General features: G+C 39.5%; 2 long non-coding RNA genes across 3 annotated transcripts in view; one reads left to right on the forward strand and one right to left on the reverse strand.

Moving 5' to 3' along the window:
* Window positions 1–14052, reverse strand: part of LOC134479706 (uncharacterized) — a 27232-nt gene extending 13180 nt beyond the window's left edge. The window contains exon 1 of the long non-coding RNA XR_015624734.1: window positions 13782–14052. This is a non-coding gene — a long non-coding RNA (uncharacterized LOC134479706). The remainder of the gene's footprint in view (window positions 1–13781) is intronic.
* LOC102552186 (uncharacterized) lies at window positions 13796–27955 on the forward strand. Of its 2 annotated transcripts, XR_015624732.1 has the most exons (5): window positions 13796–13883; window positions 19150–19202; window positions 24496–24614; window positions 26242–26282; window positions 27503–27955. It is a non-coding gene; the product is annotated as an uncharacterized LOC102552186 (long non-coding RNA). The 2 variants fall into 2 exon arrangements; XR_015624733.1 differs by lacking the exons at window positions 13796–13883; window positions 19150–19202 and adding an exon at window positions 21652–21808 and having other exon boundaries at window positions 27503–27750.

The following is a 27955-nucleotide window of genomic DNA, read 5'->3' on the forward strand; positions in this document are numbered from 1 at the left end:
ATGTTCTGTCTGTCCTTTAGGGAAATGTGTGTGAATTTAAACTCTAATGAAAGGCTACTTGATATGCATAAATGTTGAGCAGAGAGTTTTAGTAACCAAAACAGTCTTGCCATTCTCTATGACTACAGAAACAGATCTGCCCTCCCATGGCTTTGAGCCTGTGCCCTTTGCTCCAGCATGCTTTCCCAGCACCAAAAAACAAAGAATGATTATACTTTCTTGCTTTCTCCATGTTTTTCTGCTTACATGACTATTTTCAAGGAAGCCACTATATTTAAGAGACCACGCTAATACAATAGTTAGTTAAGCTCCTCCTAAAAGCCATATTTAACATCATGTTGGTCATGAACTTCTAACTGAAGCTGCTTCAGTCTCTTGATTTTGCTTCTGAGCCTAGTTAATGGCTAAATCATCTCTACAATCCATTTCTTAATCAACAGGATGAGATGTCAGGACTTAATTTCCATTTAGATCTTATTTTCTGCCATCACTGACCATACCTTCCTTTTAAAAGTTTATATATTATATATTATACATTGTTTATATATTATACATCATATATTATATATTGTATATTATACATTTTACATTGCAAATTACACATTACACATTATATTATATTAATTTATATTATACATTTATTATATGTTATATGATATATTATTATACATCATCATACATTATTATATATCATATACCATATATCATATACCATGTGTCATTTTTCATATGTCATGTCATATGTCATATGTTATATGTTATATTAAAGGTATATAATATATACACAGATAATATATATCATATGTAATGTGTGTGATTCTGTGTCCCTATAATGCAGGACAGATATAATACTGCAATTCAATTTATTATTTTTCTTTGATATTGGTTTGAATTTGTATTAGCATAGATATTTCTAAGGACAGCAACTTAAACAACATTAGAATAATAGGTAAGCAACCACTGCTTACTGAGGTGTTCCTATCCAGTTATAAGATTTTTCACAATATCATACAAGTACCTGATCTCATTGGAGGTTCCCAAGATGCTTCTTGGGTATTCAAATTCCAAGATATCTAATGCAGAGATGCTTTCTCCACTTGCAAAGAGCTGGACCTACAAACCCACATGCTGTAAAAGCATGCGATGCTGTCTAACACACACCAAGCATGAGGAAACTGCTTGTGACACTCAGGTCAAATGACTTCTTCACAGGGTCTTTCTTGTTATCTGTACCTAAGTCCAGAATTTATTCAATTAAGAGCACGCTTTACAACATAGCCTCATATGCATTATTTTGATAAAATAGCACTCTAGGCATTCAGCAACACCCACCTTCCCAATTCATTAAAGAGTTTGTATGATTGCTGCAGATCACAGAGCTGATGAACAGACTTTGAAGAATTAATGGGCACCTCCCGCCCTGGCCCCCACTACCACATTCGCTGAAATGTAGTGTTCTGTGTTAAATCAGAACACAGTTTCTAGAATGGGCATGGAGTTTTGTGGGAGGGTATTTACCCATCATGCCCATCCTCCTGGAGTCCCTTCCCAGAAGAGCAAAATAAGGAAGTTGTCATGATGAGGGCAATCGTGGGTTGCAAGGATATCCTTGTGGGGACATTTGCAGCTCTGATAAGAGCTGAGCTTTCTTTGCTCCCACCCATCCTCCAGGAAGCATTACTCCTTCATTACCTCCTCTGGGTGGCCTGCCCTGCACTCTCCCCAACAGAAACAGTCCCATTCCTTAACACTGGGTGAGGGAATTTGGTGAGCCCACCACCAGCAGAAAGACAGGGCATCAAGTGAGGGATGGGGTTGCTATCCCACAGTCAAAGCTCTGACTCATAATTGTTCCTGTCTGAAAAGAATGCAGGGATGGAAATGGAGAAGAGCCTGAGGAAAAGAAGGTCCAGCAACAGTCCTGTCTTAGTTAGGAATATTTTTGCTGTGAACAGACACCATGATCAATGCAAGTTTTATAAAGGACAACATTGGGGCTGGCTTACAGGTTCAGAGGTTCAGTTCGTTATCATCAAGGTGGGAGCATGGCAGCATCACAGCATCCAGGCAGGCCTGGTGCAGGAGGAGCTGAGTTCTACATCTTCACCCAAAGGAAACCACAAACAGACTGAGCATCCTCAAACAGCTAGGAGGAGGGTCTCAAGCCCACCCTCACAGTGACACACTTCCTCCAACAAGACCACACCTTCTAGCAGTGCCATTTCCTGGGCCAAGCATATCCAAACCATCACAAGGCCCAAAGTGGGATCCAGCTCAAGGGGAGGCTCCAAGACCTGACACCATTACTGAAGCCATGGGGCATTCACAAAAAGGGAGCTATCATGACTGCCCTCCAAAAGACCCAACAAACAGTTAAAAGAGTCAGCTGCAGATATGTGCACCAAACCAATGAACAGAAGCTGTTGACCCCTCTGATTGAATTAGGGAAAAGTTGGAGGAAATGGAGCAGGAGGGCAACCCTCTAGGAGGACCAGCAGTCTCAATTAACCCAGAGTTCTCTCAGACACTGGATCACCAACAGACAGCATACACCAGCTCATATGAGGTCTCCAACACATACAGCAGAGGACTACCGGGACTGGATTCAGTCAGAGAAGATGCACCTAACCCTCAAGAGACTGGAGGCTCCAAGAAGTTTAGAGGTCTGGTGAGGTGGGTGAGGTGGAGACATTTTTATTGAGATGGAGGAGGAGGAGGACAGGAGGTTGGGGTGGGAAGGAGGTATGGGATGTGGGATATTCAGTCCGGGGGTAATACTGGGAGGGGAATAAAATCTAGAGTGTAAAAATAAATAATACATGCATGCATACATACATACACACATACATACATACATACACACACATACATACATACATACACACATACACACATACATGCATACATACATACACACACATACATACATACACACATACATACACACATACATACACACATACATACATACACACACATACATACATACATACACACACATACATACATACACACATACATACATACATACACACACATACATACACACACATACATACATACATACACACACACACATACATACATACATACATACATACATACACACATACACACATACATACATACGTACATACACTGAATGACTATGACAAGTGCATCTCCAGCCTGTGAGAGACAAAGTCAGGATGGGGCTGGGGCTTCTCTCAAGCCTTTCCTTAAAGCCTGTTCTCAGGTGAGAAGTACTTATAAACTGTATCAGACGTTCCTGAAACCTGACCTGGTAATTCCATTGCAGGAATACTAGGAAATTCTAGCTTCTGCCCACAGTATGCCAGTGACACAGAAATGGAGGATTTAGGAATAACCAGGCTGGAGATGGCTGCATGAGTTATAAACAAGCTGTGTTTACCTTCAGAGCACTGGAAAGTAGACTGCAGTGTTTTTAATAAATTATCTGTAGCCACAATCAATAATTCAGCGAGGGCCTAATTGACACAAGGAGATACATTCTTTTCTCTGGAAACCGCAGGTTTTAGTTTTCCCCCTCAGGTATTTGCCTGCAGGAGATGAAGGTAACTGGTCCCCATCATTCTCTATAATAGCTTCATGAGTCTGCAGACCTTACTTCTAAGACTAAAACACTGTTGCTGCAAATGTGTTAGGTAGTTGCTGGCCTCTGTTGCCTCATTCTTGAAATTACTGAAAAGACCTGTTATTTCTCATCCTTAATGGAAGTGTTCCTTCTAAAGGCTGAAGGTGGTAAGTAGGCAAGCTAAACGTCCAAGAGCAGACAGAAGAGAGTATTCACAAGCGTCCTATGATGGGCAGAGACTCGAAATGCAGCAGCAGAACAGTACAGATTTAGGCTTCTCAGTTTTAAAGACACATGCACATAAGCATAAACTCAAGACTAGTGGGGAGGCTCGGCTCTCTACCTCAGTGAGAACCAGCTTTTGTAAAGCACTGGCTCCCACAGAAAGCCAAAGCAGGGATCCTATTAAACCACTGTAAAATGCCAAAGGTTGAAGCTACAAATGAGAAAACTTTGTGTGGTTTAAGAGGAACTGGCACGATGGTAATGGGATTTCAAAGTCTTAGAAGTCAGCTAAAGGAGGTTGAAAAGCCAAGACTTGGTAAGAAGCTCCAAGCTATACATCTGAACTCTTTAGATTTCTTTCTGATTGCTCGTCATAGCTAACAGGTCAGTAAGTTCCATCCATTAGAACTTGAGTTGTTCTCTGTGTAGTATCTGTTCTCATCAACCCTCTTGATTGCCACAACACGAGGCCTACCACATCTCCTGCTTTACCTTCTAATCTGCCCATTGAAAGTTCTTCCTATACCATGAGCACCTTGTACAAAAACCATCAATGACTTCCAAACATTCCATAAATTAAACCATAACAAAGGTGTCTCTCTTCCACTTTTAAATGGAATTTGTCTGTAACAGGGCTGCATGGAGTCTTCAGTGGCTCAAAAAGATGGTCTTGACTTCAATTGTTATTTTCATTTTCATGTATCTATATTTACATCTAATCTGTCTATCTGTCTATCCAACTATCCATCTATCCATCCATCCATCCATCTACCTACATACCTATCTATCTATCTATCTATCTATCTATCTATCTATCTATCTATCTATCTATCTATCTATCTATCTATCTATCCTACCTATCTGTCTGGCATATCATACATATATATATGCCAGGAAGGATTAATTATAACCTTCAGGCACTTACTCTTTCAAGCATCTATTTCATCTATGAAAGTTTGTAACTATGATTAGTAGACTATTTAAGACACAAATCACACATCTAACTATGCACACACATACATGTACACACAAGCACATACACATATACACACACTTAACTGTGATTAGTAGACTATTTGAAACCACACATAGATACACACACCACATGCACACGCACACGCACGCACACACACCCAACTATGATTAGTAAACTAAGGCACATACACATACATGATTGGCACAATGTAGTAGACTGGTGTTTATCACTTTCCTGTCTTTTGGTCAACCTCTGTTTTTATGGTAAGAGAACCCTATGAGATAAGAATAAATCATAATATGTGATAGAAGCAAAAACTGAGTGCTCTCTCTCTATGCAGGAAATTTAAAAGATTGATAATATGTATCCTGTTGAACTGATGTGCTTTCAATATAGAGTTTGTATTTCTCTATGATAACTGCAATGACATACTGACTGACAATTTGACAGGCCCTCAAGTCACTTTGGAGACACCTCTCCAGGCATGCCAGTGAAGGACTTTGAGGATTGATAGGAGAAGAGCCTCTCTAAATGTAGGTGGTCCATTTTGATGCGATGGCTGTCCTAGATGATGCAAAGAGGAGAACACCAGCATCCATTACTTCTGCTTTCAGGTGAGGATGTGGTGCCACCATCTGCTCTGGTGCAGATGCAAAGGTGGGCAAATCAGAGAGCAAAATTTCTCTGCAGTTAGTGCGTCCTGACTCCTCATAGATCCGGTTATCAGGTCTTCGTGCAAGCACCTGATACCACTGAGTCATCTCCCCAGACCACGGGTGACCAAGTTTTAATGATTTTCTTTTAAATCCTGTAAAATATCATGAGTCACTTGCCTGACTAATTATAGGACATAATTGCCTTATGGATATTACTCATGAAGATTTGAGTAGCTCTTACTGAGTCACAAAGTTTTCCTAAACTCCCAGGTTGTTTAAAATTCGACAAAGCATAATATACACGAGGTGGAATTAAAAATGCATGTTACAGAATAGCTTTGTACATTTATTATTAACTCAGCTCAAAACAAAACAAAACAGAACCCTGGATGCAGTGACAAACATAGGACAAGAAGCCTGGTAAGCTTAAACTGAAAGCAAGAATTGAGTTGCCTGATCGTTGCTGCTTATGCATTGAGTAGATAAGCCTGTCTCTTTCCATAGAGACAGACTGTTCTTCAGAGTCTTCAATTCTTTCTTCAGTTGGACGAAAGAGACAGAGTCCACCTCAGGTGACTTGAGCCTGAGACGGCTGGATAGTGGCCTTGCTTTGACAATCTAGTCCAGTTCAGTGCTGAAGCCTACGAAGATCAGTCTAGAGGCCAGCAGTACACTCTCAGAGCCGCTGTGCATGTCCTCAGAGACACAGGAAGGAGGTTCTGGAGAAGAACGCTCTGTGCATGACTGATAGTCCAGCTGCCCAGCTCTGTGGGCCACGTCAACACAATGTACTCCCCATCCTCACTCAGCTGGTTTGATGACGTTGACTCTTTCTTGTTATTGAAGATTTTTATTTCCTTCTCTTTACAGTGAAGTAACAAGCTAATCAATGCCTTTTCAATAAATTCCTTTTGTGAAACTAAGAGTCAAAAGTCATTTCTATTGCTTGTACTTAATGTTATGGGGCTGCCAAATACAGATGGGTACAATTGTCCTAGTTTCAATTATACACAGATAAGAAGCTTCAACTTTTTTACTTTTAATGCTTACAAGTCTTCAGCATCAATTGAAAATTAGACATATTAGACAGATGACAGAAGACCACTGTTTTAAAGTTTATCTATGTCTGTGTGAGTGGATGAGCAATGTCCTACGGAGTTGAACAGTGCTGGATATAAGGCCTTCAGTGAGTACATTAACTTCTCCAAATATCTGAAGTCCCACTTTTCTTTTTAAAAGTGGAAAATAGTTTTTTTGTCAAAAATGTATTTTTTAAAATTTTTTATTATATATTTCTTTACTTACATTTCAAGGGTTATTCCCTTCCCAGTTTTCTGTCCATAAGCCCCTATTCCCTCCCCTCCCATACCATATGGGTATTCCCTCTATACATCCCCCTCATTGCTTTCCCCCATATTCCCTGCACTGGGGGGTCCAACCTTGGCCAGAACAAGGGCTTTCCCTTCCACTGGTGCCCCAACAAGGCTATTCTCTGCTACATATGCAGTTGGAGCCCTGGGTCAGTCCATATATAGTCTTTCAGTAGTGGTTTAGTCCCTGGAAGCTCTGGTTGGTTGGCATTGTTGTTTTTATGGCGTTGCAAGGTCCTTCAACTCTTTCAATACTTCCTCTGATTTCCCCCAAGGGGGTCCTGGTCTCAGTTCAGTGGTTTGCTGCTAGCATTGACCTCTGTATTGGACATACTCTGGATGTGTCTCTCAGGAGAGATCTATATCCAGTCCCTTTCCGCATGCATTTTTTAGCTTCATCAATCTTATCTGGTTTTGGTGGCTGTATATACATGGGCCACATGTGGGGCAGGCTCTGAATGGCCATTCTTTGAGTTACTGCTCTGAACTTTGCTTCCATATCCCCTCCTAATGAATATTTCTCCCCCTTTTAAGAAGGAGTGGGAGCATCCGCATTTTGGTCATCCTTCTTCTTGAGCTTCCTGTGACCTGTAGATTGCATATTGGGTAATTTGAGCTTTTTGGCTAATATCCAATTATCAATGAGTTCATACCATGTGTGTTTTTATATGATTGAGTAACCTCACTCAGGATGATATTTTTTAGTTCATTCCATTTGCCTATGAATTTCATGAAGTCATTGTTTTTGATAGCTGAGTAGGACTCCATTGTGTAGATGTACCACATTTTCTATATTCATTCCTCTGTTGAAAGCTGTCTGGGTTCTTTCCAGCTTCTGGCTATTATAAATAAGGCTGCTATGAACATAGTGGAGCATGTGTCTTTGTTGTATGTTGGAGCATCTTTTGGGTATATGCCCAAGAGAGGTATAGCTGGGTCCTCAGGTAGTGTAATGTCCAATTTTCTGAAGAACCTCCAGATTGATTTCCAGAGTGGTTGTACCAGTCTGCAATCCCACCAACAATGGAGGAGTGTTCCTCTTTCTCCACATCCTCGCCAGCATCTGCTGTCACCTGAGTTTTTGATCTTAGCCATTCTGACTGGTGTGAGGTAGAATCTCAAGATTGTTTTGATTTGCATTTCCCTGATGATTAAGGATGTTGAACATTTCTTTAGGTGCTTTTTGGCCATTTGATAATCCTCAGCTGAGAATGTGATGTTTAGTTCTGTACTCCATTTTTAATAGGGTTATTTGACTCCCTGTGGTCTAACTTCTTGAGTTCTTTTTATATTTTGGATATTAGCCCTCTATCAGGTGTAGGATTGGTAAAGATCTTTCCCCAATTGGTTGGTTGCTGTTTTGTCCTAATGGCAGTGTCTTTTGCTTTACAAAAGTTTTGCAGTTTCATGAGGTCCCATTTGTCGATTCTTGATCATAGAGCATAAGCCATTGGTGTTTTGTTCAGGAAAATTTCCCCAGTGCCCATGTGTTCAAGACTCTTCCCCACTTTTTCTTCTATTAGTTTGAGTGTATCTGGTTTGATGTGGAGGTCCTTGGTCCACTTGGACTTAAGCTTTGTACATGGTGGTAAGAATGGATCCATTTGTGTTCTTCTACATGCTGACCTCCAGTTGAACCAGCACCATTTGTTGAAAAGGCTATCTTTCTTCCATTGGATGGTTTTAGCTCCTTTGTCAAAGATCAAGTGGCTATAGGTGTGTGGGTTCATTTCTGGGTCTTCAGTTCTGTTCCACTGATCTACCTGCCTGACTCTGTACCAATACCATTGTTTTTATTACTATTGCTCTGTAATACTGCTTGAAGTCAGGGATGGTGATTCCCCCAGAATTTCTTTTATTGTTGAGTATAGTTTTCGCTATCCTGTGTTTTTTGTTATTCCAAATGAATTTGCAAATTTCTCTTTCTATCTCTATAAAGAATTGAATAGGAATTTCGATGGGGATTGCATTGAATCTGTAGATTGCTTTTGGCACAATGGCCATCTTTACTATATTAATCTTGCCAAATCATGAGCATAGAAGATCTTTCCATCTTCTGAGGTCTTCCTCAATTTCTTTCTTCAGAGATTTGAAGTTCTTGCCATAGAGATCTTTCACTTGCTTGGTTAAAGTCACACCAAGATATTTCATGTTATTTGGGACTATTGTGAAGGGTGTCATTTCCTTAATTTCTTTCTCAGCCTGTTTATCCTTTGAGTAGAAGAAGGCTACTGATTTGTTTGAGTTAATTTTATACCCTGACACTTTGCTGAAGTTGTTTATCAGCTTAAGTAGTTCTCTGGTGGAACTTTTGGGGTCGCTTAAGTACACTATCATATCATCTGCAAATGGTGATATTTTGATTTCTTCCCTTCCAACTTGTATCCCTTTGACCTCCTTTTGCTGTCTGATTGCTCTGGCTAGGAATTCAAGTACTGTATTGAATAAGTAGGTAGAGAGTGGGCAGCCTTGTCTAGTCCCTGATTTTAGTGGGATTGCTTCAAGTTTACATTTAGTATGATTTAGCTACTGGTTTGCTGTATATTGCTTTTACTATATTTAGATATGGGCCTTGAATTCCTAATCTTTCCGGGACTTTTTTCATGAAGGGGTGCTGAATTTTGTCATATGCTTTCTCAGCATCTAATGAAATGATCATGTGATTCTTATCTTTCAGTTTGTTTATGTAGTGGATTGCATTGATGGATTTTCGTATATTAAACCATCCTTGCATCCCTGGGATGAAGCCTACTTGATCATGATGGATGATCATTTTGATGTGTTCTTGGATTCAGTTTGCAAAAATTTTATTGAGTATTTTTGCATCAATATTCATAAGGGAAATTGGTCTGAAGTCCTCTTTCTTTGTTGGGTCTTTGTGTGGTTTAGGTATAAGAGTGATTATGGCTTCATAGAAGGAATTTAGTATTGCTCCGTCTGTTTCAATTTTGTGGAATAGTTTGGAAAGTATTGGTATGATGTCTTCTATGAAGGTCTGATAGAATTCTGCACTGAACCCATCTGGACCTGGACTCTTTTTAGTTGGGAGACTTTTAATAACTGCTTCTATTACTTTAGAAGTTATGGGGTTGTTTAGATAATTTATTTGTTCATGATTTAACTTTGGTACCTGGTATCTGTCTAGAAAATTGTTCATTTCCTCCAGATTTTCCAGTTTTGTTGGATATAGGCTTTTGTAGTAGGATCTGATGATTTTTTTAATTTCTTCAGATTCTCTTGTTATGTCTCCCTTTTCATTTCTGATTTTCTTAATTTGATACACCCTCTGTGACCTCTGGTTAGTCTGGTTAAGGGTTCATCTATCTTGTTGATTTTCTCAAAGAATCAGCTTCTGCTTTTGTTGATTTTTTGTACAGTCCTTTTCATTTCTACTTGGTTGATTTCAGCTCTGAGTTTGATTAATTCCTGCCTTCTACTCCTCTTGGGTTTATTTATTTCTTTTTGTTCTAGAGCTTTAAGATGTGCTGTCAACCTGCTGATATATGCTCTCTCCTGTTTCTTTTTGCAGGCACTCAGAGCTGTGAGTTTTCCTCTTAGAACCACTTTCATTGTGTCCCATAAGTTTGAGAATGTTGTATTTTCATTTTCATTACATTCTAAGAAGTCTTTAATTTCTTTTTTTATTTCTTCCTTGACCAAGTTGTCATTGAGTAAAGCATTGTTCAACTTCCATGTATATGTGGGCTTTCTGTCATTATTGTTGTTATTGAAGACCAGTATTAGTGCGTAGTGATCTGATAGGATGCATGGGATTATTTCTGTCTTCCTGTATCTGTTGAGGCCTGTTTTGTGACCGATTATATGGTCAGTTTTGGAGAAGGTTCCATGAGATGCTGAGAAGAAAGTATAACCTTTTGTTTTAGGATGGAATGTTCTGTAAATACCTGTCAAATCCATTTGGTTCATAACTTCTGTTAGTTTCTCTCCGTCTCTGTTTAATTTCTGTTTCCATGATCTGTCCCAGTGATGAGAGTGGGGTGTTAAAATCTCACACTATTATCGTGTGAGGTGCCATGTGTGCTTAGAGCTTTAGTAAAGTTTCTTTTATGAATGTAGGTGCCCTTGCATTTGGAGCATAGATATTTAGGATTGAGACTTCATCTTGTTGTATTTTTCCTTTGATGGATATGAAGTGTCCTTCCTTATCTTTTTTAATGACTCTTGTTTGAAAATCAATTTTATTTGATATTAGAATGGCAACTCCAGCTTGTTTCTCCAAGTCACTCCCAGAAACAGCAAGACAAGCAAACACCAGAGACAAACCCAATGGCTAGAAGCAAGCACAGGAACCTAATTAACAGAAACCAACACTACTTGGCATCATCAGAGCCCAGTACTCCCACCAAAGAAAATACTGGATATCGAAACACACCAGAAAAGCGAGATTTAGATTTGAAATCACATTTTTTGATAATGATGGAGGACTTTAAGAAAGACATAAAGAACTCCCTTAGAGAAATGCAGGAAAGCACAAGTAAACAAGTAGAAGTCCTTGGAGAGGAAACACAAAAATCACTGAAAGAATTGCAGGAAAATACAACCAAACAGGTGGAGGAATTGAAAATGGAAATAGAAACATAAAGAAAGCACAAAGGGAGACAACCCTGGATATAGAAAACCAAAGAAAGAGACAAGGAGCCATAGACACAAGCATCACCAGCAATACAAGTGATAGAAGAGAGAATCTCAGGGGCATAAGATACCATAGAAAACAGGGGTTGGGGATTTAGCTCAGTGGTAGAGTGCTTGCTTAGCAAGCGCAAGGCCCTGGGTTCAGTCCCCAGCTCCGATAAAAAGAAAAAAAAAGATACCATAGAAAACATTGACACAATTGTCAAAGATAATGTAAAATGCAAAAAGCTCCCAGCCCAAAACATACAGGAAATCCAGGACACAATGAGAAGATCAAACCTAAGGATAATAGGTATAGAAGAAAGTGAAGACTCCCAACTTAAGGGGCCAGTAAATATATTCAACAAAATTATAGAAGAAAACTTCCCTAACCTAAAGAAAGAGAGGTCCATAAACATGCAAGAATACTACAGAACTCCAAACAGATTGGACCAGAAGAGAAATTTCTCCTCTCACATAATAGTTAAAACAGCAAATGCACAAAACAAAGAAAGAATATTAAAAGCAGTAAGGGAAAAAGGTCAAGTGACATATAAAGGCAGACCTATGAGAATTAAACAAGACTGCTCACCAGAGACTATGAAAGCCAGAAGATCCTAGACAGATGTCATACAGACCCTAAGAGAACACAAATGCCAGCCCAAGTTACTGTATCCAGCAAAACTTTCAATTAACATAGATGGAAAAACCAAGATATTCCATGGCAAAAGCAAATTTAAGTAATATCTTTTTACAAATCCAGCCCTATAAAGGATAATAGATGGAAAACTCCAACACAAGGAGAGAAACTACACGGTATGGAAAGCAAGAATATAATTTCCTTGCAATGAAACCAAAGAGAGACAAGAAGCATAATTCCACCTCTAACAATGAAAATAACAGGAAGCAACAATCACTATTCCTTAATATCTCTTAACATCAACGGACTCAATTCCCCAATTAAAAGACATAGACTAACAGACTGGATACGTAAAGAGGACCTGGCATTTCGCTGCATGCAGGAAACACACTTCACAGACAAAGATGGACACTACCTCAGAGTAAATGGCTGGAAAACAATTTTCAAAAAAAAATGTATTCTGATCAGCTTTCTCTCACCCAAATCCTCCTAGACTCTCTCACCTACCTATATCCATACCTTTCTTGATTTCATTAAATAAACAAATAGGCATCTAAAAGAAGGAAGAGAAGGGGGGAGGAGGAAAAGAGGAGGAAGTAGAGGGAGAAGAGGAAAAGAAAAAGAAAGAAGAGGAAGAGAAAAAGAAAAGAAAGAAAAAAAACAAAACACCTGGATAAGACAAAACAAATGAACAGAGAGAGAAAGGGAGGGAGAGAGAGAGAGAGAGAGAGAGAGAGAGAGAGAGAGAGAGAGAGAGGTGTCACACACACACACACACACACACACACACTCCCTCACACTCACACATAGAAAAAATCCCATGGAAATATAAAATTGGAAATCATGATATAGGAGCAAAAGTTCAATTAGTGGAGAATAACATTGAGAAAATCCCTCCAAAAATTCCACTGAGGTTTTTTTGTGTGTTTGTTTGTTTTGTTTTGCTTATTTGTTTTCTGCCATGTACTATGAAGATTGGGTACTGCCCTTAAGTGTGGTATGCCTACATAGTGAGACTCCATTATAGAAAACTAGTTTTTCATCTTTCTGATTAGTTATTAATGGGTGATAGCTTCTGGATTAGAGATGGGGGCTTCTGTCTGTTTCTCCTCTCAGCACTGGACCCCATCTGGTTTAGACCTGTGCACTCTGTGAGTTCTTATGAGCATCAGCTCTATTGTGTCTAGAAGACTTTGTTTCCTTGGCATCATCCATTCACACCCTCTGGCTCTTATAATCTTTCTACCTTTTCTTCCATGAGAGTACCCTGAGCCCTGAGGGGAGGAATTTTATGGAGAGACCTCATTTAGGACTTAGTCTTTCAAGGAGTCTCATTCTCTGCACAGTGTCCAGTTCTGGATCTCTATTTTTTCCCAGCTTCTTCAGGAAGAAGCTTCTCTAATAATGGCTGAGAAAGACACTGTTCTGTGTGAATAGTAAAATGTGACTAGGAGTCATTTACTGCTCTATTCCTTTAGCAGAAAATTGTATTTGGTTTTCCTCTAGGTCCATGACTCCTCTAGCATCAGGTTCTGTGCCACAGATTTTAATCTCATGGAGTGAATCTTAAATCCAATCAGACATTGGATGGTTACTTTCACAGTGTTTATGCCAAGATTACACCATTGGGTCTTTCAAGCATGTTACTATTGTAGATCAAAGGCTTAATAGCTCACTTGGTGTTTACCTGGTTTCTCTGGTAACAAGCAGAATACATTCTAGTACCACGAACACTGATCGGTAGGAGTGACGGCTCTAAACTGGCATCAGCTTGACTTTTCCATTCTCAGTGAGTTGCCTGGGTGTTGTCTTCAGCAATGGGGCCTTATTATCGCTTATGGAATGTGATCAATAGCACTGAGAATATATTGGGTTGTTATAGGTTCCCACAAGACCCATTTGGCTAACAATTTGATCAGTTGTAACCCATTTCCGGCACTGCCTGTCTCACGTGGTAACGGTTAGTTAGAATTCCATCTCTCCCACCTCTGCTATTGATTCCATTTAGATTTCTTTCATACATATTTATATTTTAAGGCAATTCTACTGTAGTAGGTTTCTATATGACCTCAACTGGCCCTTAGATTTAGCCGCCTCTCCCCATATCCCCTCTACTACCTCCTTTTCCCTCCCTCTCCCATTTTAACTCTTTCATTATAGCCTCCTCAAATATTGATCCATCACTGTTTAAATTCCCCTGTAGGGTTAGGGGGTCCTACATCCATTCCAATACAGGGCTTGGCCGTTCTGGGAAGCAGCATGCAGGAAGTTGTCTGTGCTTAGCCCACCAAGCCACTGCTGGGCGGGTAGCCGAGGGACATCACTTAGTGGGGGAGGGAAAGGGGAGCACATTCAGTGGTGTGTGTTCTCCATCACTTGGGTATCCAGGCACTGCTGGAAACCGCAAAAGAGCTGAGAACAGAATTGGGGTCCTGTGAGTGGCTCTAGCCTGGGGTTGAGGGGGGAAAGGGGGTTCCGGCTGGTTCCACAGTGTGAGTCTTTGGCTTGACACTGGTAGGTTTGAGCTTAGCTTGGTGGCAGCCACTGCTGGAAATGCAGGAAGGCCTTCTACGGAAGATTAGACAGTAGCTCTGTAGGCCAAGGCCTTCTCTGTGGCTCTCCACAACGGATCCCAATGAAAAGAGACAGTACACAGTTTTAAGACATTTATTGTCATGGCGGAAGGTGGATGAGTAAAACCATACCCGACTTTTCAGGGTGGGCCTGAGATTAAATACCTTTTTCAGAAAGGAGTGTCTGGGAAGGAAAGTTCATTGGCTAAGCCTTCAGGCCTTTAGGTACCTCATTAAAATGGAGATCTGTCTTAAGGCTATGTGACCATAGGTTATGTTTTCTACATGTGGAGGGATTTGGGGCGTTTCCCTTATGTGACTGATGGCCACAATCTATGGAGTACTGTGGCTATTGACAGGGCCTGATTTTCTGGGAGTCAGGTGAAATGCCTACTTTTCCTTTCAGGGTCAGCAGGGTTTCAAGCCTTTGCTCCACCGGGAACCAGGGTGCCTTTCATGGTCCCACATTCCCCTTCTTTGGGAAATCCTTTACTCCCTTACTTTATTCCTAACCTCTGTAGTTCTTTGGTTTGTAGCCTGCTCATTGAAGACTTAGCAACTAACATGCACGTAGAAACAAATCTATACCATGTTTGTCTCTTAGTTTGTGGGTTACCTCGCTCAGGATGATTTATTTTCCTAGCTCGAACCATTCACCTTCAAGTTTTATGATATTGTTTCATTTGTTTCTGTTCTTTTTAAACAGCTAAGTAATTATGCAAATGTACTATATTTTCTTTATTCATTCTGTTGAGGGCCACCTAGGATATTGGCTCTTATGAATAGAACCCAATGAACATAATTGAGCAAGTGCCTCTGTGGTAGGATGAAGAGTCCTTTGACGATATCCCCAAGAGTGCTACAGTTGGATCTTGAGACAGATCAATTTCCATCTATCTGAGGAACCACCACACTGATTTCTGTAGTGGATGAATATGTTTGCCGACCCACGAGCAATGGATGAGTTTTCTTACTCTATTTCCTTGCTGGCTTGCGTTGTCACTTGTGTTATTGATCTTTAGCCATTGAGAAGGTTGTAATAACAAAGCTTAATGTAATTTTAATTTGTATTTCCCTGATGGCTAAGGTTACTATTTCTTTGTTTCTCACAGTTGTTTGGTTGCCCCCCTTGTGAGAATTCTCTTTTTAGATCTGTAGCCCAGTTTTTAATCGGAGTATTTTGTTGATAACTAGGTTTTTTTGGGTTGGGGATTTAGCTCAGTGGTAGAGCGCTTGCCTAGGAAGCACAAGGCCCTGGGTTCGGTCCCCAGCTCTGGAAAAAAGAACCAAAAAAAAATGAAAAAAAAAACCTAGGATAACTAGGTTTTTAAATTCTTTATATGCTTTGGGTATCAGCCTTCTGTTGTATGTGAAGCCATTCTGTGCTGCTACTTTAGGAATGAGGATGTCCTTTGCATTACAGAAGCATTCCAGTTTCACAAGGTCCTGTATATTAATTGTGATCTTAATGCCTATGCTAAGGGAGTTCTGTTCAGAAACTCTTCTCCTGTGCAAGCAAGTTAGGGGCTATTCCCCTACCAGGTTCAGTGTACCTGGTTTTATGTTGACGTCTTTGATGCATTTCAAGGTGACTTTTGTGCAGAGTGATAATGTGGATCTGTTTGTATTCTTGTGCACTGAGCCACACAGATTTACCAGCATCATTTGTTGAAGATGTGTCAGCTGTCTCTTAAAAGCAGGGACACATCTCTATTTACTTCAGAATGTTTTTAGAATTTAATCACAAATACATTTAAAAAATATTAAGCAAACTTATTTACAATTGTTTACTCCATTACACATTCCATAAATATAACCTGTTGTGATACTCTAGTTTATAACATCGTAGAAATAATATACCTGTAAAATATTTTATTAATTAAAATTAAATTTGTTCTTTAACAATTTCAGATATATTTACACATGCATATGTATATACATACATATATACATCTGTACTTACATTTACAATATTACTTTGATGTCCCATCTCTATCTCCCTCTGCAGTCCTACTGTCTCTCCATTTTCTCTTTAAATCCTCTTCCTCTACCCAAGTCTTTTTTGTTTTGTTTTGTGCATACCGACTTTAACCAGAACAGTATTTGTCTTTTAAATAATGAATGCTGAGAAATTGATTTGAAATGTAAATTTTGATTGTACTATATTTTAATAATATAATATAGTCAACAGTATTTACACTCCCAGTCTCACATCTCGTGCTTAATTAAACTGTTTTGTTTGTTTTGTTTTGCTTTTTGTTTTCCAAGACAGATTTTTTTCTGTATAGCTTTGCCTATCTTGGAACTCACTGTGGAGACCAGGCTGGCCTCAAACTCAGATATCTGTTTGCAATGTCTTCCCAATGCTAGGATTAAAGGCATGTACCACTCCTGGCTTAATTAAACTGTTTTCAAACACCTCTCTCCCTTCACTTAGAGACATTTTATGTGAAATAGCCCCTCAAAATGAGTAACAGAATAATGTTTGTTACTACATGTCTTATGCAATATTTGAGGAACAATTTATTTATTACATAAAACTTAATCTCAAGAAAGAAATATTGCAGCCCAGAAGGTTAAGTGTTAGGAGGCTGCAGCTGGGCGAAAAGCCTATGACTCAGCTCCTATATATGACTTCATAAACCATGAGTGTGGCTCAGAGTAAGAGCTTGGCATATTTCATGTCTGGTTTCTCTACAATCTAAAAGCACATATTTTTTTGAAATAGCAGGGAAACAACCTCAAAATACAAATTAGGATAAACAACACAGAGCTGGGCATACGATAATTGTTTATCCTTTTCATTCTCAAGGTTCAAGGATTAGAGCAGCCAATTCAGTGCAGAGGAAAGAGGTTCACATCCCTTCCCCACTACACAGTCTATGTCCTTTTTCCTCTTGTTTACTTAACTGTTAATTTTGATATTACTGGGTTTATACAGAATACAATTGGAATAACCATCAGCTGTGCTTAAATTAAAATACAGTGCCTTAATTTTCTTGTCATTACAAGGAAATTCTGTATAGACAGAATTCCCTACCAAATGAAACAGAGCTCAGTCATCCAGACTTGGAGCATTGGCAAGAATTGAACATCACTACCACCACCACCACCACCACCACCACCAACAACAACAACAACAACAACAACAACAACAACAATAACAACAACAACAATAATGACAACTACAACCACCATCCAAGCTGTCTCTCTGCCAGGTCACATTGAATCGACAGCCTATGCATTGCTTAATGCTCTGTGGTCTTTTGGTGCAGAGCAATTACAGGATCATCACTAAGTGTTCCATTTTCATTTCCAAAGTGCATTTAAGACCCTAGCAGGAGACACCCACCCAGTTCATGCCTTAGCTACAATCATATGAGCTATCCCTGTGTACTTCTACAATTGGCTGACTTTTCTGACATTTGAGTTTGTTCATCAAGTCTTCTGTTAGCCTGTTCTCTCTTATTTTTGAGCCAAAGGAAAATAAAGCCTGCTTTGGAATTGTGTCCTACTCGTAATGACACATGGAATTGTTCTGTTTTGTTTCGGTACTGCACAGCTGCACATAAAGCAAGTGCACATTACCTAAAAGGGATTTATTTAAATTACGTGACCTCTTTAGTATCCACTTAGCTACTTAAGCAATATATCTTAGATTCACTTTTGACTTATTATCCTTCAAACCCTCACACACTGATCCTGCAGATTGCAGCTTCTTAATCCAGTTGATTTGCAGACCTTACCCAATCATTTCTAACTACATTTCCCTATATCCAGCCTTGAATTTCTCAAATCAAGTCTCAATGCAACTCATGGACTTATCTATTCCAATGAGAATCTAACTGGGTCAGGTTTAAACCCATAACTATCTCCTTGTAGCTTAGAGATTGAAGCAAAATCCCCTTAAAAGGATACATATACCGAGTCATATGTACACACTTGCCTCCTTTCCCATAATTCCCCTGCTTACCCGCTCAACCTTATTTAATGTTATTTTCCCATACATTTCATACTCAAGTGACACAGACACACTTATACTTTTGTAGGCACACTATGCTTATTTTCCCACAATCTTTTATTCATATTATCAAGAATTAGAATGCTGTTATTGTGGTCTGTATTCATCTAACCTTTCACAACCCATAAATGTTAACCTTGTCTTTACTTCTTGTAGGAATGACTACCACAGATATGCTGGTCCACCAGCATTCCCTGTGCTTCTAAATCTCTATCCTTTCCTCAATGAAAACAAAACCAATCAATTTTTATATCCAAAGAGCATCTAGAGTAGAAGCCATAGTATGAATGTCATCTTTAGTACACCACTTAGCACAGTGGAGCCTGACACTGAAGGAGACATCTAGTAAATGTTTGACTGAATGGACACACTCAGTTTCATCTGCCACAGAATTTGTGTTTGGGGATAAATACTTTATTGTCTCCCATTTCATCTGTTACCTCTTCCTTATTTTGCTTCAGGTCCATTGTGATGTTATTCCAGGATGCAGCAGACAGCATACCTCCATCTCTTGGTTTGTATCAACTGGACTCTGAGGGTCTATCCTGTAACAAACATACCTGATTGTGATTTAGGTTGAAAATGTTAGTGAGTCCTTTCGATTTTGAAGAATTTATAAACTAAATCTAGTTTAAGTATGACTCCACCAAATTCTTTGGCAAAGACAAAGCAATTTTGCTTACAACAAAAGAGAAGTCAGAAACTGCTAACTTGGATTTTAGGAAGGAAAAAATATATATAAAAGATTCTTTTTCAAACTGAATAAGTAACGAGTAAAAGAATAATAAAGGCCAGTTTAAAGAAAAGGGAAAGAACAGAATTCAAGAAACCATTCAAAACGCACGGACTTCACACTAAAGACATAATGGTCTATTCTCATATAAATAGATTCATTACAGTGAAAAGAATAACCTCTTTCTCTCTGAGTTCAAGTCTCTCCAGCAGTGACTGAACTCTTATTCATTAGCTGACTAATGATGAAAGCACACATTTTAGGGGCCAAAGCAGACTCTGGTAAATGTAAGGACTGTGCTCAGCTTTATGTGCTAATGAAAATAAAAATCAAAGCAAATTAGTCAAGCAGAGAGAGCTTTCAAAGAATAACGTTACCTTTAGAAGTCTGGGGTGCATCACTTTCTCACATCCATCTATTCAACAAATAATTACTGAGAGATTTCAGAACAGAAATGCCCTTGGGATGGAGGTGGATAGGAAGGGAAAGTGAACAACAGTCAAGGAATGGATCATGCCATAGAATAAGGAATAGTTCTAATCACTTTCTCTGCATGAACTCAGTAATGGTCTCACAACTCTAACAGACGGACACTGTTGCAAGCCCCGTGATTTTTATGTGGAAACTAAGGCCTACTTTTGGATAGCTTTGCTCTGTTTTCAGTGTCTAACCTGTGAGCAAACTGTGAGAAGAAACAGATCCCTCAATGGCTGTTTTCATGGGGCTAGAAGTTCTACAGTTCATATTTACATTTGTCATTTGCCCCTATCAGCCCAGCATATTTATCAAATATTTTTCATTTGCCCCTATCAGCCCAAATATTTATCAAATAATTACTGGAGGCACCATCACTTTTCAGGCAATGATTGTAAGTATGAATTATGATGCTTGACTATCATCACAGTTGACCTCTGTCACCCTCTGGTTGTGTGAGCTTAGAACAATCTCTGTGTGCTTCATGGGCCTCACCTGAACAGAGGGGGCATAGTAACTCCTATGAACTAATATAAAGATTGATACAAATTAATATGAAGAAGTGATTGCAACAATGTACTTTTTCGAAATGGTACCATCGTTTCGAATTTATTGTAATGAAAGTTTATTTGAATATGCATCTTTTTTATTTATTTTGTGAATGCTTTTAGTTAAATTTTTAAAATGACCATATTTGATACCATACCCTAATAGAAAGGTCAAGGCCTTAGGCTCTGGGTTCCAGATAATACACTACAAAGGATGCAGAAATGGGAAGTGATAGAGTTTATGGGAATTGTCATGGAGAAAAGAAGAAATGAATGTGAATGTAGTAAAAAAAAAAATCCAGCTGGAACAAAGAGTTTGGAAGAAGAAAGTGTGAATGGCAAATAGCAAAGATTATTTTGAGAAACAATAAATAATAAAATTTACACGAGAAGAATTCACTTTAGCACTTAATCATTTTAATTTTATTACAATCTGTTGATATCCTGAGGGAAAATCTAAAGCATGCAAAGTGGATCTGAAAGTGTGATATTTTTACTTACACAATTATAGTTTCATTATGTTAACCCTTATATTTCCATTGACCATTAGAGTGTATATATTCTAATGTATGATGTATATATACTCTAATATTTACATAGAATGTATATAGAATATATACAGAACATATATATATGCATATATATACACATACATAAGCATATACATATACACATATGTACACATATACACTCACATATCAATGCTCAGCTAGCAGCCCTCTACCATGGAGCCATATTTCCAGTTATTAATATATATCATTAATTCTGTGTAATATAAATTTCTCTTAACAACTGACACAGGTTTGGCCCTCCAACATTTCTTGTTTTATCTGTTTGGCCTAAATCTATTGTGAACCAGCATGGCTTACACCGATATTAAATGTATCTGTTTAGTGGCTTGCTGAGGCAACTAGACAGGCCATGAGACAGGGACTAGTGAATTGGTGTGTGCCTGCTAGTTGACATTATAATTGGAAGTCCTCAACAGAGCAGCAAAGCAATCAGCAGTCATTGAAAATGGACGGCCCTTTAATTCTCCGTAATGGTCCCTGTGGTCAGGGAGTTAGGCATAATGGCACAATAGCGCAGGGCAGCTGGCATGCTGACTTCGGAGACCTATCATGAGTCTAAAAACAGTCTGAAGGTGGTCCATTTGGCATCTTAAGCTTCCCTCAACCCTGCTGTTTTCAGTACTGTTTTTTTTACAGGAAGCCTCTATGGTCTTTGTCTGAGGCTATATGATACAGTGGAGATGCTTCCCCCATATATAATTCATTCTAAGAGCAAAAGCATTTAGGTCCTAAGCTCTCAGCAGAAGCATTTGTTCCAGACAAAAAATAAAATTTTCTCGCATCCCACTTCCAGGTAAGGTTTATTTTATCCTGAATGAGGAGGGAAAAAAAAGAGGCACATTAAATGATAATCATGGGCTCAATTTCAGGATGTTAGACTCTGACTGTTGACCTCCGTATGGTAGCCTGTTTATGGAAACAAATTGTAGAGGATGAAGGCAGCAAATTGGGTCTCTATAAAGGATGCGGAAAGCTTTAGACCTAAGCAAGATGCTGTGTTAAAAGCAGCCTGCTCCATAAATATATTTAGTCGGTAAGACAGTGAACTGGAAAACCAAATTAGGCTCTTTAATATAAAAATCTAGAGCTTAGTGGGAAATGCTTAGAGAGAAAATTCACTGAGCTAGGAGAGCGATTTGTTAGAGGAGGCAATCCAATGAGCTGATGGAGATTTCTGCATGTTAGGATGGATATAGAATAGAATTAGAAGACGGGATGAAGCATGCACAACTCTTGACTTAGGATACTTGTGAGACAACCAGTCCACAAGAATACATTTAAGTTGGAAGAGTGTCAATTTTCTGTTTTTCACCCAAAGTGGAAAGGGACATGTTGAGACAAGGTTTGCTCTTAAACTTAAAATATTAAAATGCTAAATTTAACACGAGAAGATGTAATACTGAGATTAAATAAAATTCTACATGTATTGCCATCCTCTGACTCACAATCGCTTGATATAAGTTTCTCTTTTTTTCAAAGTTTGAACAAGAAAAAGAATCAAATCGAAGGTTGGAAATAAGTAAAAATTTCAAAAGTACAGAGTAATTTCTGTGCATTGGCAATCACGAATCAGTCTTAAGCAATTGCCATTAGAAGGATAACACTGGTTCTGCCTCTGGTAGCCACAGCAGAGACTAACAAATCCTAATTTTAGAATTTCTTAACAACTCCTGGGAGCTCATGTTTTCTGTGAGATACTTCTCAACACTAACCACACGTTTCAGTAAGCACGGTAGATATTATTTCCAGGGTGCAGAAATGGATCTGCAGCGGCAATAGGTCAGAGCTAGAATCCTAAAACTGGGGTTTCAAGGGCAGATGATAAGGTACATGAGTCTCCTCAACAGAGAAAGATGATGGCAAAGCCGAGAAAGGTTCATAGCCCAAAGTGTAGGCCACTGTTGGGAGAAACATTGCAGACATGTGGTAAATGGGCATCTGTGAGGAGTTAGCATGGGAAGTGCCTTCTGTAGATGGGTATCTGTGAGGTGAGAGCTTGGTGAGTACCTCCTGTAGGTTTTATCCTGGCCAGAGAGTTTTGCACTCTCCATTTCACAGTCATCCCCAGTGCTATTAAGGGATAAGAACTACACCGACATACCAGTGTTAGTGGACTGTGCAAAGCTCCATTTGTGGCAGGATGCCAAAAGGACTGTCAGTCAATAAAGCCCTTACTCGCCCTCAATCCATTCAGGTTCAGTAGAATAATAAAGGCAGAATAATGAGACCAGAGCACTGTATTCTTTGTTTTATCTTAAATTGCTTGTTAGTAAGAGGAACAAATAAAATTTTTCTTTTGCTGTCAGCATTAGAATTATCCTGAGTAGGATTTTTGCTCTTTTTCATGTGTACATGTGTTTAGTGTGTTCATGTATCACGTCTGTCCTTGTGGATGTACTTACATGTTTATGTACATGGACGCCAGAGGAAGACACCAGATGTCTTTCTCCATTGGTTGCTTTACATTTTATGTACTGAGGCAGGATCTCTCACTGGACATAGAGCATACCATTTTGATTAGTCTAGTAATCTACTAAGATCAAGAGTAGCCTTGTCTCCACCTCCAATGTATTGGACTATAAGATCTGTGCCTTCCTTGCCTAGTTTTTATGAAGGTTATGGGGATCTAAACACTGGTTCTCATACTTTCACAGCAAGGGTGTTGATGTGTAGTGTTTGATCACTGATGGAATGATATAGTAATCAGCACAATTGTTAAAATGCACGTCCATACTTATATACAACTATGCATTGTGTGGTTTGTGCTTCAATACAAAGCTTCAGATAGCAAAAGTAAAGTAAGCTCAGGATGTAGCCTAGAGCAAAAGACCCCTAGCAAACAAGAACCATGCCATGTAAGGATAAAAGCAGAGGTCATTACAACCTGGAAAAACAAACTAATGGATTAAAAAGAGCTTCCACTGTACAGATAACAAGACAGGCATAGTCTGAAGAAGAGACTCTAATTTCCTGGTAGAGGTATGCCAAAGTCAGGACTTAGGGTGACACAATGGGAGGTAGGAAACTAGTTCTCCTAGGCCAAGTTTCTACAAAAGTTCTTGGTGTGTACATATCCAAGCTGTCTACATCTTTCTTCCTACAGGGATTCACTGGGTTTTTTTTATACTAAATGCATATAGCAAATTATGCATCTTAGAAGGATTACCCTTTTTGGGAGAGGACAGTTAAGGGTTAAATGAGGAAAATATGTTGTCAAGGAAGTTAAGGAATGAAAACTATATGGAAGGAAAGAGTAGACTACATTATCAGATGGACAATATAATATTTTTCCAATACGGGAGCAGGGAGATTGTTATGATGTCAGAAAGAACAGATTCAGGGGAGACAGGAGTAGCTAATAGATCAAGACATGAGTGAATGGAGGAGAAGAGGGTGGAGATCAAGAGACATTATTCTCTGAGGGTGCTCTCTGTGTGATGATCTGGTTTATTTGAGACAATGACTCAATGTATTTCCCAGGTTGATCTTCCTGAATGGCTGGAGTGCAAATCTTCTCCACAGTCAGCTGGAGGCATTTACCAGAGGGGTGAAAGATAGAAACCAGCTCATAGGAAAATATTCGACAGTGCCCTGTACATGTAAGTGGACATGCTTAAAAATACTTACAAGCAGAGGTAAGAGTAAGGTTTGACAGTGAAATCAGAAAACAGAACTCCCATTTATAGATTCTAAAGAAAACAAATTCATTCTAGCTCATCAAATGATCTCCTGTGTAGTCACATACTGTGACAGTCATAGTATGCCCTCACACTCTCACACGTCAGAGTTCCTGGGTCTGTGTGTGTGTGTCTGTGTATGTGTCTGTGTGTGTGTGTGTGTGTGTGTGTGTGTGTGTGTGTGCATTTTGTCTGTTTTGTTTTTTAACTCATACCCGCACTCATAGACATGGCCCCTTATTCTCAGACCTTTGGACTCAGAGACCATTAGAACACCAACGGTAGTTGATTGGCAAACACCTTCGTGGGAAAAGATTGGCAGTCAATGACTGGACTGATACTTTATTCCAGAACAAGAACACAAAACAAATTAATAAGCAGACATCCAGAGGGCTGGTGGTTGTCCAAGACCCAGACTACTTCCTGTAAGTGTAGAGCCATATGCTGTAGGGAGTTCTCCATTGTGGTGAATATCTTAGTGCATAGTTTCCGTGGTCATACCATGTGAAAGAGTACAGTCCAGATTGGTCATTACACAGGTTGAGGTGTAAGCAGGAGCCACAAGTATATGTAGTTCTCTTATGCAAACTCTGCTAGGCAAACAAGGGCCAGTCAAATACGGCCACGTTAATAGTGGCATTAGTCGTGGTCAAAGTCTGGTCACAGGCTACAGGGTTACAGCTGTGTAAGGTCAGGTTACAGCCCTTCCATAGAGAGTGGTTTGCCCAGAGGTGTTACCATTTGGAATTTCTAGGCCAAGCTTGTGAAATTCCCTAATGAAGCCAATTTCATCTTCTGGTATCTTAGCAAATGTCTTCTCTCCATACCCACTCTTCTACTCTAGCTGGTAGACAATGAATGAAGTGCCCTAGCCTCTCTAATCATGAAAGTGAATGCCTTATATGTAACCACAGACACAGCATACTGATTCTCATTTTCTGGAAAATTCCTTTGGTAGTTATAAGGGTCTAGAAACATTGGCACCTAATTATCAATGTAAACTTATACCTTATTTTTTAACTAAGTTCTCCAGTGAACAAAAGGACTACTTGGAGAATCGGCTGATCCTCAGACCGACAATCAATATACAGGTTGAACATGGATCATTTTAGGCAAAACACAAGGAAGAATGCTGGTGGGGGGGCATCAATTGGACATGGTGTAGGTGATAAACGTTGAACGATTTGCTCCAAAACATCCTTTGCTTCTTATTTGGTTTTTATCTCAAGGTTGAAATCAAATATCACAGACTTATCACTAGTACAAATGCCTGAAAAATAAGTATATAGACAAATCCATGGTACAAAAGAGTTTTTTAAAAGAAAATAACTATGAAGAACCACAATTGACTGCTTCATATCACTGATAGTTTACGTGTTACCTGTGTCTGGTAACTTCCTACAAAAAGTATCACATTAATAATAGAGAAACATAACCAATACCATGTCAACCAGGTAATCAGTATCAAGGGGAAAATGAAATTGAAAATACACACGTTTGGTAGGATGTGTTGGAGATGACCTTTTATATCTGTGTCCTTTCTCCCCAGAATGCATTGTTTTGGTTTTGTCTCAAGGAACAGAAGAACAGGTAGGCCAGTTCTTATAGAAGAGCATTCTAAAAAATACCTCAAAACTATTAAGGTTTTTTTTTTATGAAAACCAAGGAAAATGTGTGATTACAGTAAAGAGAAGCTGTTGGTCTGGGTTCTGCCTGCCTGCCTTAGGGCACAGTCATTTGGGAGTTTGACTGCACTTATCCCACAGTGGAGAAGTTGGAGATGCGAGAAAGCAGGAGCTGGTATTCCCTAGTGGCTTCTAGGCCACCAGTTACTCATGGAGAACTGCTCAGAGAATTTGGGACGATGTCTCAGGGGTCCACAGGCCCATGACAGGGCTGGAACCAGCTGCTGCCAAACTCCTGGACATCTAGGTATTGATGAGTTTTGAAGAGTTGGGAGCTGATTCGGTGCCCAAAGGCTGGGGACAGCATCTAGCTCAGGGCTGGGAAAAAGGGAAGCTCTGGCTTAGCTCAGCAATGATCGTTCTTAGTTTGCCTGCTTTGTGTCTCGAAGCACAGAGAGGCCTTCTGCAGGAGGCTTAGGTAGTCAAAGAGGCTCAGTAGTGTCCAGCCACACTCCCCACTGTGACTGTTGGTGAAAGAGACAGTCCATGTCTCTAAACTGTTTACTGAAAGTTCATCATGGAAAATGAATGCATGCCACACCATACCAACATCTCAGGGTGGACCTGAGAGTAAATACCCTTCGCAAGGTATAATGTCTTGGAAGGAAAACTTGTTGACTAAACACTCAGGACTTCTACGTATCTCGTTAGCATGAAGAACTCTGTTCCAGGCCTATGTGACCATAGGTCACATTTCCTTGTGTGGGGAGTGTGGCAGGTGTTCCTGGTCAGGAACCTGGGAGGGAAAGAAGAGTAGCCTAAATCTCAGGTGTGTACCCACTGAGTCTCCAAGTTTCAGACCTGTTCTACCTTCCCAAGTTTCCTGGCATGGTTTCACCATTCCATGAGAAGTTTGAAGAGATATAATGAACAGAAGCAAAAGGGTATATTTTATGGAACAGCAGGTACAGGCAAGAATGTTAGGTACAAACTGAGGAAATCCAAATAGATTTCATTAATAAGAATGTATCTAAGTTGCCTCATTAATTCTCACCAACTCACCGGTTTGTGTGTGTTCACACTGGGAGGCACACGTCTGCAGAACCGCATGGCTCTGAGATCCCAGGCCACACAGAAGGCAGAACAATTAAATTCTAGTAACCAGTTCTGCTTCTCTCACTTCAGGGCATGCTGCTAAGTTCCAGCCACAGAACAGAAGAGTGCAATCCTTTTATAAATGCCTTCCAGGCATCAGACGTTCTGGAGAAGTCTGGGAGTCAGCAGTGATTCTGACCTAAGATTCCCAGGCACCACAGCACCCCAGTGATATGTAGACTGCAGGCCATGTTCTGGACTCCTCCATTCCCAGAAGAGGACACCAAACTTCCTGCTCCAATAAAAAAAAAAACTGAGAACAACACCCACTTAAAGAACACCCCGTTCTTGGCTACCTTGAGGAAAGGGATTCCTAACAGGGAATGAAAGCACTTTTAATACCCGACAGTGGAGGAATTGGTACAAAATCTTCAAAGTTAATTTACTATGCTCTTTTTATTTCAAAGTAATGGAAGCAGTAGCAGAAGATTTCACTACAAGACTTCTATTTGTATGTTAGGGCACAGTAAAGACACTTCTGAG

Source organism: Rattus norvegicus, chromosome 7, assembly GCF_021556685.1.
Source record: "Rattus norvegicus strain SHRSP/BbbUtx chromosome 7, alternate assembly SHRSP_T2T, whole genome shotgun sequence".
Classification (NCBI taxonomy): Eukaryota; Metazoa; Chordata; class Mammalia; order Rodentia; family Muridae; genus Rattus; species Rattus norvegicus.